Genomic DNA, 12,206 nt, shown 5'->3' with positions numbered 1-12,206 from the left:
GTACCACACCATCAGTTTTTGCAGTGTCTTTAGCTCCTTACACAAAATGTTTGGTTAAGTTTTGGGAGAAATGTGCTCTTCTTCATTCCTTCTCTAGCCAATTCCATCTTGCTGGACTCCAGTATCCAGCGTGGAGGGACTTCATTCCCAGTTTGAGGCTGAGACACTGGGGAGCAGCAGCGTGGTCAGTCCTTTAATCCAGGGCACCTTGAGTTTTGTTTTCTGTGTTCTCTGTAAAGGGAGCTAGAGGTGCCAGCTGCCAGTCTGTCAGTGAGGGGCTGGGTGTACAGTGGAGAGGAAAGTCTAGTACAGTTACAGTATAAACTTCTAATAATTGCTGTTTTGTTTGCTATCAGTTGATTTCAAATTATGGTGTTTTATAGTTCCAGGTGTTACTAAATCAACCAGGGATGTGCAGCCTGTCTGTATGACCTGGTTCATACAGATGCTGGGTTACACAAAACTTTGACCTGGCTGACATGAGAGAAAGTTGGTGAATGAACCAAGGTGAATGGACTGTGCTTACTGCAAGTTGGGATTGGCAAAAATATGGATGTTTAATCAGCTGTTAGTAAAAAACACAGTACAAGGACTGATACTTTGCTACTGTGCAAGGTGCAGAGTGCACACCACTGGGCAAAGTGCAGAGATACACAGCTGCTCTGTGAAGAGTGTAGGGGTTTCAGTATTTGCTGAATTTGCTGTCAGGTTAGACTAATGTTTAAGGAAAAGAAAACCATCTGTCCTGGTATACACTGTTTGGAATGGCTTGAATTGACCATTTGTTCCCTTTGTGTTCTGCAGACTTCTTGAAGCCAACTCTAGCAAAGACAAGGAGTTCCATCTGTGCCAGCCAGCCCCAGTCTCCAGTGCTGGTCCCCCTGATGGCACATTGTACGAGCCTGTGAAACCTGCCAAGCTGGACGCCACAGCTTTGCACGACTGCACTTTGGCCGCCACCGTGCCTCCCTCGGAGCTGTCGAGCCATGCAGTCCTAGCCTGCGACACGGGCATTCACGAGGAGCACTATGTAAGCTAAGGCGTGGAAGATGATGTGCCAGACTGCAGAGAGTACAGAGATGCCTGCACCATTACTGGTAAGCAGTGAAATCCTTTACCTTGGTAAGCATGTGGTGGTGTAGAGTTAAGCTTCTGTTCTTAAGCTCTTGGTGGGGTATCTGCTTCATGGATGGTGTTGTCGCTGTTCTGCACATTTTTTCTTCTTTAAGTGATTTCCCCGGCGCCAGGATTTTCAATGAAAGCACTTTGTAATGTTTAAGGTCCTTGCAAATAGGCCAGACCAATGACAACTGTGAAACCAGGTTTACAATACAATTTTAGTATTTATGTACTAAGGAAATGGAACCATTTGAAATTTTGTTTGGAAAATAACAAAAGTCAGGGATGAGGAGAAAGGAACACTGCACCTTAAAGGTTATTGAATGCTTGTCCTAATGTTCAGCATAATTTAGAATTCTATCTTCATATGAGAATTGCTTTCTCATATGAAGGGAGAAATAGGGATGGGAGAAATAGGATGTAACATTTTTACTATACATATTTTTGCTTTTCAAACCCATTTCATTTTTTCACATTTGTTCTGGAACAGTAAAAGTTAATGTATATGGAATAGCTTCTTCTGCGTGCTTTTATGAAAGGTTGAATACCCTGTTATAGATTCCTACAAATAAATGGAATATGTGTTGAAGTATGGTATTTTAAACAGAATTGGATTCTTAGTGCTGTGGTCAGCTGACTCATTTTTTTGTGTTTGAATAATCACTGTAACTCAGTTTAGTCATGGTTATGGCCATGAAATGACAGGCAGCTTTCATTCCAAGTCCGTGGTTTGTTGGCTGAGCTGTGAGGCTTCTCTTAGCCTAATGTGACCTTGTGAGTTCTAAGTCCTTTTGGGAATGTTTGAGGAGTCAGCTGGGTTTTTGGAAGGGAGAAATGAGAAAAACAGCTATAAGACTAAGGCCATTCTAATTGGCAGCCAGATACTTTTATCCTGAGTTACTGTCAGCCCTTTCTAGAATTGTCTTTAAATCAGAGACCTAGCTAATGGTGACTGTCAGCAGCTGCTGTAGTAGCACACCTTAGCTTAGCTCAGCCCAACAGCTGTGTACTTACTAAGGGCTGATATTCTGAAAAAAAAAAAAAAAAGATGGGCAGAGGTGCTCTCAAGTCCACCCTGATTTCTGTGGGAAGGCAAGCAGCAGGATTAGCACTGGAGTCACTTTGTCAGGTATGCATCTACATAAAATAAATATTTTGTTTAAATAAACAAACTTACTTGCCATCCTTCCTTCCCTGTTTTCATGGATTTAGAACTCCTTAACTGGTTAGTTCAAAAATGGTCATCCTTTTGACTTCCATGTAGTTAGGTAGACTAGAAACTGCTTATCACATAAATGCATTCTGGGTAATATAACTCTGTTTTCCAGGCCCCTTGTAGAAGGATCTTGCAATCTATTCTGCTGGCTGTGGCTTGTCTCCCCTTCAGCCCCTCTTGCCCATCCCCTGTTAACAGGAATTTAACTTCGTTTTTCTGTTTCTGACAACAAGCCAGGACAACCAATTTCTTTCATGAATCAAGATGCCTTCTTGATTATGGTTTCTTGAAAGGCAAGACAAACTCACTTTTTAACATTTAAAAAGTTTTTATTAAATGGAGGCCAGCACATGTTCTTGCTACTTCCCATTCCTTCAAGCCTGATGTAGTTTCTGAATCTCTTTCTTCTTGCTTAGCTGTCAGCCAAGTGTTGTTTACAGATTGGTCCTAAATTGCTTTTTAAAATGGATTTGCTATTCTGCGGTGTCAGATTTGTACTGTTTGTGACCTGAGGACAACATGATGTGACTTGCAGTAGAAATAGCAGTGGTTTTGTTGTTTGGTTATTTGGGGCCTTTTTTTGTTGTTTATGGATTTTTGAGTTTCAGCTTTTTGCTGTGCATTTTAAAGGTGTCAGAGGGCATAGGCTGGAAGTAAGGAATTGGTCTCATATTCCCTCTGTAAAATCTTTGTCAGTTTTGTGTGCAAGTGTGCAGTGTGTATACCCTTGAAACAATCTGAAAGATAAATGCTTGACTGAATTGTCAGGTTTGTCAGAGACTTTAACGTGAAGACTTTGTTTAGTTCTGATTGACAAGGTATCACTATTTACATTTTTAAATTGTTTAGTAGGAAAAACATTTCTTATATCAAGTCTGCATATACTATACTTTTTCTTCTGAGACCAAGCCTTGACTAATCCTAGAGTTCAAATTCAGCAATCAGGGTAATCTCTATTTTTTTGTAGTCCTAAATTAACACTTACAGCCTATTGTACAAGTTATCTGCAAAAATTCTTGTGAAGAAACGCTTGGCGACATTTAAGAAAAGAATGGGAAGCTAAGGCACAGTGTGGTGTGGTGATGCTTTCTGGAATGCAGCGAACTAATGGTAATTGGAGCTATCTCTGATATAACTAATAGTAAATTGTGTGATGTGCACATTTTGCTATTTAACTTTTCCAGACCATTGATGCTCAAAGACTTTTTAATGCTGCTTCCTTTTCTTTTTGTTATTGTTTTTGTTTCCTGTTGTGTTTGCTGGCACTAGAGAGGTACTTTGTCATTCTTTGTCAGCAGCACCATCTTTCCTGCCTGGGACCCAAGAGCAGATTGAATGTAGCTGAGAGCATTGCACATTCTGATTGTGTTAAGCGTGTATTCTTGGATATAGAGTTGGCTTAAACATTTCTTGTCTCTAAACCATCTCAGAATTGGGCTTGAACAGATTTCTGTGGGAGTGCAACTGGAAGTATTTTAGGCAACTGGTCTGGATAGAATTCCTTGCTGTGCTTTTGTGTCAGAGAGAAGATGAGAGTTACTTTTTAGTTAGGTCACAACTCTTTAATTGTCCTATTGTGTGTCCTAAAAGCAATTCTTTTGGCATAACAGAAGCAATAAGCACTGTAGGCTGGGTCCAGGTGACAAAAGCAGTGTGGTGAAAAATTTCCTTGAGCCAATGTCTGAGAGAGGAACAGCACCCTAAAAGCACCTTTCCAATTGAATTTGATACTAAAGCACCATCCAAAGCTCATAGGTGCTGCAAGTGAAGCTTTACGCAGGTAAATGCATTTGAATCTGTGCTGACTTCAGCACAGAAGAGCAGATGAAAGAGGATAGTTAATCCCTGAAAAAATTTGTTTGTGAATGTTTTAAGAGTTATTATGAAAAATAACACATACTTTGTGTATGGTGGAGCACATACTCTTTAAACACTAAACCTGAAAATTGACTCAGTAGGGGTTGTAATTAATTTTTTGTTTTGTAATATTTTATTCTAGGTTTTCTTAGCAAGATTTAGGAGAAAAGTTCAATGTCATCTGACTTCAAGTTTTCTATTGATTGTGGAGCTCCTGCAGGTAAATGGGCAGGAGACTCAAGCCCCGAGGTTGGTGGACAGTAGGGCAGCACTGTATGGAAGTGGCATGGTACTGCTACATGTGGGAGGCACCTATCCTGTCCTAGTTGTTTTTTTTTTCCTTTTAACTTTTTTTTCTTGCTGCTCTCATCTTCTGAGAGTGTAGAGATAGGAATACGGATGTAGCACCATCTAGTGTTCTTTTAGCTAGAAAGGGAGTAGAAATGCTTTTCAAGGTCTGTCTGCCTTTTCTGTAATTGCAGCACAGATATGAATGCTTTCAGTCAGATGTTGATGAAAACAGCAACTGGATTTGGGGACTTTCTTCTCTAATACCACCACCCCCATCCCATTTTTTTGTAGAGCAGGAAGGGCTGTAATCTTGACATGAAAAAGCAGAGTATCTCTAAATTGGTTAGTAGTCCCAATTTTATGAACTACAAAAGCCTCTTAGTCTGATTGCCTTTTTCTTATCTGTTACCTGCTGTCTGACAAATCCCGTCCCTTGGAAATGGGGAGTACAGTGGGGATAGAAGTCAAATATCACTGGATATTACTCTTGTAATAGCTGTCTGACTGCCAGAATATTTTTGTGAGGCTTTTTGATTTTTTAAATTTTTTTTTCTCTTAAAATATGCTTAACACAGAATCCTTAGACATCTTCAGTAAGTTAACTTTGCTTTTGCATGTCTGAATACTCACAATTTGCATTGATTTTGGTATGGTGTACTTTGTAATGCAATAGCTAACTGCTTAGTATGCCATGTAGGTTTCCTTCATCCTTCTCTGGAAAGGGAGAGAATGAATGGACTGTAATTTAAATTGCCCAGCTCCTTCATTAGTTTGCATAATTCATTTGTTCATTGTACTAATTACTCTTACTAAACACATGTAGGAATGTGTTTTCTGACTGTTCAGGACAATTTCCTGAGGGCTGTTGAATTATTGGGAAATGCTCTGTGGTAATAACCTGTTCTGTGTCTTTGTTTGCAATTAGCACAAGTAAGTTTTGTTGTTTTTTTTTTAATTTGTAAAAACGAAGTTACATTACTGGAGGGGTCAAACAAAATGTCTTTTTTTTTCAGCAGGAAGGTGTCAGTGAGAAGAGTTGGTATTGTTTGACCTTCCTTTTGGGTTGTGTAACTTGCACGTTACTGCAGTGACTGCAGTGGAAGGAGTCATAACACCCAGAGAAACCAACTTTCTCTTGCTGCCAAGTCTTATTCACACAATCTCCTAGCAATGTTTGGGTGCAGAAAGTTTTCTCTGGGTTTTCATCCTGTCTCTATTCTTATTCAGGCTTTAAATATGTTCCCATATGAAAGAGATTTCGTTCTCTTACACCAAATTACCATCTTCATGGCAACATCAGCCCATTTTGATAACTGACTGATCCTACAGATAACTGGTGTTGTTTTGACCATTTCTTTGTGTAATCACTTTATTTTAAAATACATGCTTAGGGCCAACAGAATTTCCATTCCATTGTATGTGTGTCCCCCTCAAGATACGCGTTGTTGTGTTGAAAGGCTGAATTTCTATTCCTTCTGTTTCAAGCATGATAAAGCATGATTACTCTAAATTAACTCCATAGGGATTTAGGTATTACAGGTTGTTGTGAGATTGCTTTACTGTTGTTATGCAGGTGATGGGGAGAATGCTGTATCTGTTGCTGTCCTATTCTAGGCATGTGAGTTACTACCAGAAAGCATGTACTTGCTATTCTGAGACTGTTCAACAGGGTGCTCTGGTTGATTTTGGTACCTGTTGCATGCCTGCTGGTTGACTTCTAAGATTTAAATTGTTAAAAAAGTATTGATAAAATATTAACAGATTTGAATTGCTTCCCATTATTTGAATCTCTCTGAGTTCTGTTTCTCTTTTACTGTTGTGGTTACATTTCTCTTTTAGTGGAGCATAACTTGCTCTAAAATTTGCTTCTTTTTCTGGCCCTGGTTTGGGGGGGACTTCTACGTTTTTCTCAGTTTTGTCAATATGAGAGATGTTAAATACTGCTTGGTGGAGCTGGAACTCAAGCAAAGAGCATAAGAAATGCTCTGCTGTGTTGGACCAGCCAGCTCAGGACAGTGTTTCTGACTCCAGAAACTGCAGGTACTGGTATGGAGATCACATACTCAGCCACTCCCAGTAGTCTGCTCTCAGCATAAGTACCCCATAATGCAGAACTATTTAGTGTTGGAACCTGTCCATAGCTTTTTCTTATCTGGATCTGCTGATTGTTTTACCCTGGAAGATCATGGCTGCTACTCCTGTGTGCAGTGACACTGATCTTGCAGTTTCTGTCAGTATTTGTCCTAGTTATGCAGGATTTTGGTGAATATCAGTTCTTCTTTCCCTTCATAAAGTTATCTTCATGATTTTGAAAAACCTTCATCGTTTTTACACCCCTGTCTACTCCTCTCCCAGCTGTCTTGGTCTCTCATTTAAATAAAACTATGAGAATATTGGTCCTTTCCTCAGCCCATTTACTTGTTCGTAAGTTGTTGTCACCAGTCTCATCCTGTAAGCTTGGTCTAGTTTCTGAACAATCTTCCTTTCTCTAAAGCATTCTGAAAATGCCAGTCCTGTTAACGTGAGATAGCTCCTTTGGCATTACTAGAACAATTTTATGAGTCTGACTATTTCTGTCTACCATACTCTGACAAAATGTTCTTATTCTCTGTGCCTGCTGCATCATTACCTCTATTTTCAATTTTATGTCTGGCTTTTGGTACGTTCCCAGTCAACTCCATGCAGATTCTCCACCACCCCCCCAATATCCTCCCACAGTTGCGTTCCAGCTCTTATCCTTTTCAAGTTACCTGGTATTTTGTTCTGATTCCTCTTCTGCATCAGGTTGTCACACTATCTCTTAATCTGTATCTTGTTCATATGTTTTTATTTTATCAAGGATTGTCTTTTTGTGGTTTGATGACATTTGGTTGGTTGGTATTCCCTTAAGCAGAATTCTACTGTGCTTTCTATATAGCTCTCTTACTTATTTATGCTTTCTAATATGATCCATTTTTTTTAGTGTAAACTGTCAATTCTGAAGTCACTATGAAAGTAACTGTTGGAATTACAAGTCCAGTGTGACATTTTTAAAGGCATTTTTCTTAGATTTCCCTTGTTTTGAGAAGCACTTATCATTCCTAAATATGTACTTTATTCAAGATAGGGGTACATGAAAGCAGTAAGTGTTGATCAGTGTTCTGGGTTTATTCTTTGGAGAAATTACTGAAGGCAATTGCCCAGTAGATTTTTTTGGGGATTTTTTTTGGTCTGCATTTTTTGTTTTCTTGTTGTGGTGCAATGAATAGTGAGGAAGATTAAATAGCTACATTTGATTATTGGTGCATTTAAATATGTGAAAATAGCATTTTCTTTCTCCCTCAATGTATGTGTGTGTGTCCATAATGAAGCAACACATTTTTCACTTAAAGAAAGCATCTGCAAAGAGCAAGCTACATAAGATTTAATTCTCATGTTTTGCTTGTGATTCTGTGAAAGCTTTGTTGACAGCCACTGTTTGGTGGCTGGCACATTTTGTAGCTGGGCTGAACAACAAGGAAAAGCAAGACAATTGCTTTTCAGGGTTTTCGTACTCAGTGATTTATCAATGGGTTTTTGAGACATTAGCAGTCTCTCTTGGCAGCTGGAAGATGCTAATGGTTAATGAATGTGTTTATTCTTACTGCTGCTGAACAGTGCGTTGCCAGCATGCCTTTGGTACATGAATAGCTTTTGTTCTCAGTCTAAAAGAATAGCCATGGTGGCAGGGTTTCCTTTTATTTTCTGTTTAATGTAAAAATCATGACTGTAGGTGCATTTATCTACAGGGAGAAACATTTCCATACTTTCATTTAAAGCAAACTTCATTTAAATTTATGATGTAGTGTACTGTAAGGTCCTAATAGTTTAATGGACCAAATTGCCAAATCTGTCTCAGGTTTTATTCGTAACAGGAATGTATGTGTAGGATGCAACCAAAGCTGGGAGACTTCAGTCTGGTAAACAATGGCATTCCTCACATTGGAACTGTGGGGTTTCATCTTCGTTAGCTTTGACATTCTCGACTTTATCCTAGTCTTCAGCAGCCATGAAGCCAAGCCAAAAAGAGGTTGGCATGGAATCTTTTCTTCTCCCGTGGAAGCCAGGATTTTGTGCAGTTTTTTTCATGTTCAGAGGCAGAAGAACCACTGTTTAAACACTTTGGTTAATGGTGTGGCAGAACTTACAATTTCAAATCATATCACGCCATACCAGTCAAGTTACAGAAGCTGCCATGGCTATTTGAGGGGTCTGAGTTTTAGAGGTATGAGACAGCTTTCATGTTGAAGGGCTTTTCTTCCAGATGTTTGTCTTTGCAGACAGTAGTGAGACTTCAGATATGTAAGGATACTAAGGCTATCTTTTCCTTTGGACAAATCAGTGAATTGGATTTTATTTTTTTTTTTTTTTGCCTGAGAAGCTAACTACTTGCTTTACATTGAAGCACATGTCCTAAATTCAGCTGTATTGTTTGAAAGACTTCAGTACAGTTTCAGTACAGTTAGCCACATTCTGGGCATCCTAGAACTGACATTGGAAAGGAACATGGTAAGTTCTGGGGTTTTGCCTATTGCTCTGTACATATACATGTAATTGTTAAATAATGCTCAAGGAATACTTGTAATTCTAGACCTCAGTCAATACTTAATGACTGTGTCTATGTGGACCTATAGAATTCAAATAATGGATGACTACAGGCCATGTTTTCCTCTTCAGTAGTGTAGGTAGCAGCCTAATTGTGTGGTAGAACTTTCTTCCCTCTGCTTTTAATTTTTATGTGGATCTGTTTGTAGTGATAATGGTGAGTTCATTCCATCACTAAGTGGACAGAAAGCATGGGGAAGATGAGGCTATTGGGCTATTCCAAGCAGCCAGGAAATATCTGCTGGAAAAACATTCAGAGAGAGACCATCCTTCTTGCTTCTGTCATTGGAATATGGTTAGACTTGTGGGTCTTCTGAAAAAGGAGAATGCTAATGTAGTCATGGCCTCCTGAGTGCTTGTTGATCTAGATTATGTGGCTAATCTCAGTGTCACAGGGAGCAAAATTAGCAGTCAAAATCTTCTGGTATTTGGCATGGAATAGCCTCAACTTGACGAACTTCGATTTCTTGTGTTACATGTGGCTGGACTTTAGCCTCCCTGCTGCAGCCCTTGTCTGCAGAGAGCCTTGCTTTTACTTAACTGGTATGGAGCCAGCACTGGAAGTGACCCTGTGCAGGTATTGTGTGCTTATTGTTTTTTGGAATTATTTATTGACTGTCCATTCTCAAAGATTTAAAACAGGGCAACTTAAAAAAAACTCTGAGAGAACTAAGTGTCAAGAGTGAGTGTAATGTGTGTGTGGGATATAGGACAAGACTGAAAATCAAAGAGAGGAGTATGTGGTCCCACGAAATAACGTAGTTTCCTTGTTTCTCTTGTCTCTTTTTGTTACTGTGCTTGTATCTACTTCTGTTTCCTCAGCTGCCTCAAAAGGAGTGACAAGTTATGATGTTTTAGTTCTTTTACAAGAAGTGCAAGATTTGCCTGAGAGTGCTACTGAGGCATATTTTGGCTTTTTTTTTTCTTTTGTTTGTTTGCTTTGTTTGTGTTTAAGAAGAAGAGGATATTTAGACTGTCCCTTTCTGGCTGTGGGCTGAGCACCAGGGGTTTGATGTGGTGCAGCTTCCTGGAAGATACTCAGGGTAGGCATGTGATACAACCTGATGACCAAAGCTTGTGTTTTGAAGGTTGCCAAGCAGCCCAGCACTTCCCTAAGGTCACACCCAGAGTGGAGCTGTTTTGCTGCACACACTACTTCTGTTCAGCAGTTCTTTCCCTTTGTTCAGAGGAGGCATTTCTGGGTAGTACAGCCACTTTTGCTGTGCTGTTTGTAAGGTGTTGGCTTCCATCAGGACTGCAACTCAGGGGCACTGTGCTCTGGGAATGATGCTGTCTCTGGGTGGTTTTCTTGTGGTCTTTTCTGTCATGACTTGTGTGTTCTGGCACACCTCTTCTTATCAGAGCCCTGAGCATGGTTCCTGGCAGGGCTGGGTTTGTGAGTGATTGTTTTTTCCACTTACAGGAGTGGGCTGAAAGCAGGAAACTGGCTGGCAAAACGTCCTGCAGGATTTGGGGGTTCGGGTACTAAGGCAGTCCTGCCGGCAGGTGGCAGTTTGTCCTGCCGGCAGGTGGCAGTTTGTCCTGCCGGCAGGTGGCAGTTTGTACTGCCGGCAGGTTCTCTGGAGACCTGGGAGTCCTTTTAACCTTGGGAGGGGAGCTCTGCTCACAAGCAAAGCAGTAAAACCATGGAGATCAGGGATGGTTTGAACCAGAATGCAGACAGGCAGAAACTATATCTTTTGTGTTCTTTCTGAGGACTGTACTGATAAGCTGTTTGTATTGTGTTTGTAAAGGCTCCTGCAGATACCAGGCTCTGAGGTTTGTATAGTCAATTTTTTCTGCATGTGTTCTGTGTGTTTCAGGGTGTTCTTTGTTGGCTGCCACATTCCCCATGCCCTTTTCCCTTCTTATTGTTCTAGGTTCATTCTCTGAATTTATCATTAGCTCTAATGTGAAGCTTATCCTGAAATTGAGCAAGTGCTCCTTCTTTATCAGTCACACTAGGTTTTTCTTTCCTACGGTAAGATACCTCTATAGCCATAAACTGGTGAAACCCACAAGCCTGGTAGGGAATAGAGTTTGACAGATGAGATGCTTTTAGACAAGAAATGTTTAAGCCATGTTTTAGGTGACCGTGTTAATAGGAATGAGATTTTCAAAGCTGTCTACCTGTCGTTCATGTTAGCTGAAGTTGGTGTGACTGAGGCTGAGTTGCTTGTTTGTGAGATGCTGGCATAGTTCCACTCATCCAGGTAACACTGGCAGCTAAGTACATATGTAACTCTTTATGGCAAGTGACCTAACGAATGAGTGCAGGATGCAAAGGACGGTGGGTGACCACCCTACACAATGCCTTGTGATCTCTGTGTTGTTATGTGCAGAGGGGAAAGGCATTCCATGAGGAATTGTGCTGTCTCCATACAGTCAGCTCCCATTGTTTTAGACTTCACTCCATTTTCTCTGTGATCAATTCCTTGCTCACTCGTCAGCAGAGGAGGGATGAAAGTGTGCATCTGAAAATAAGCAAGTGTACTCTTATCCTCACATGAACATGGTTGTCCTGCAAATTCTTTCTTTCTCTGCATGTGAAAAATTAAAAAAAAAAAAAGTGGGGGAAGGAAGAAGCCATCCTCCCACCCTCACTTCAGTTTCCACAGTGAAGAGTTAGTTTACTATATTTAGAGTATTTAGTATGGATAGAGATGTGCCTAGAAGAAAGAGAACTGATGAAATATTCAAAGGTATCTAAATCAGCAAGCATAATAAAACTTCCTTTAAGGAAATGCTTCCTTGCTTCCTTTAAGCAAGCTGAAATAACCAGTGAAACTTGAGGCTGTCTTGAGAGGCATGGGGTAGAGGTTTAGTATGTCCAGAACGGGAAAGACACACCAGCCAGTCAAATGTCATTGTATGAAAAGACATGAAACGTGTTAGTAGGTAATCCATTAAAAACTACCCAAGGGATACTGAAATGGGAAGAAATATGCAGAAGAGATCTCAGCTGGAGTGTTCTGCCTGTTTTGCATCTTCTTTATGGAAAGAGAAGATTAGAAACTGTAACAAGAAATTAAGCAGGACAAAAGTCTTTGAAAACATTTGTTTTAATCTCATTTAGAAAACAGAGAGCATGAGAAGGAAT

General features: G+C 40.1%; 1 protein-coding gene across 2 annotated transcripts in view; it reads left to right on the top strand.

The window, feature by feature from the left end:
* The window catches only part of TRAK1 (trafficking kinesin protein 1), a 117,099-nt gene that overhangs the window by 35,312 nt on the left and 69,581 nt on the right, over window positions 1-12,206 (top strand). Inside the window, exon 2 of one of the 2 annotated variants that reach the window (XM_030944051.1) lies at window positions 805-1,097. The gene's annotated coding sequence lies outside the window, so the exon portion shown is untranslated. Of the gene's footprint in view, window positions 1-762; window positions 1,098-12,206 lie in introns of those variants that run through there. The other variant, XM_030944052.1, reaches the window with a different exon arrangement.

This window comes from Camarhynchus parvulus, chromosome 2, assembly GCF_901933205.1.
Source record: "Camarhynchus parvulus chromosome 2, STF_HiC, whole genome shotgun sequence".
In the NCBI taxonomy this organism is placed as follows: Eukaryota; Metazoa; Chordata; class Aves; order Passeriformes; family Thraupidae; genus Camarhynchus; species Camarhynchus parvulus.
The sequence above is the reverse complement of the archived record's forward strand: the minus strand, read 5'-3'. Positions and strand labels throughout refer to the sequence as shown.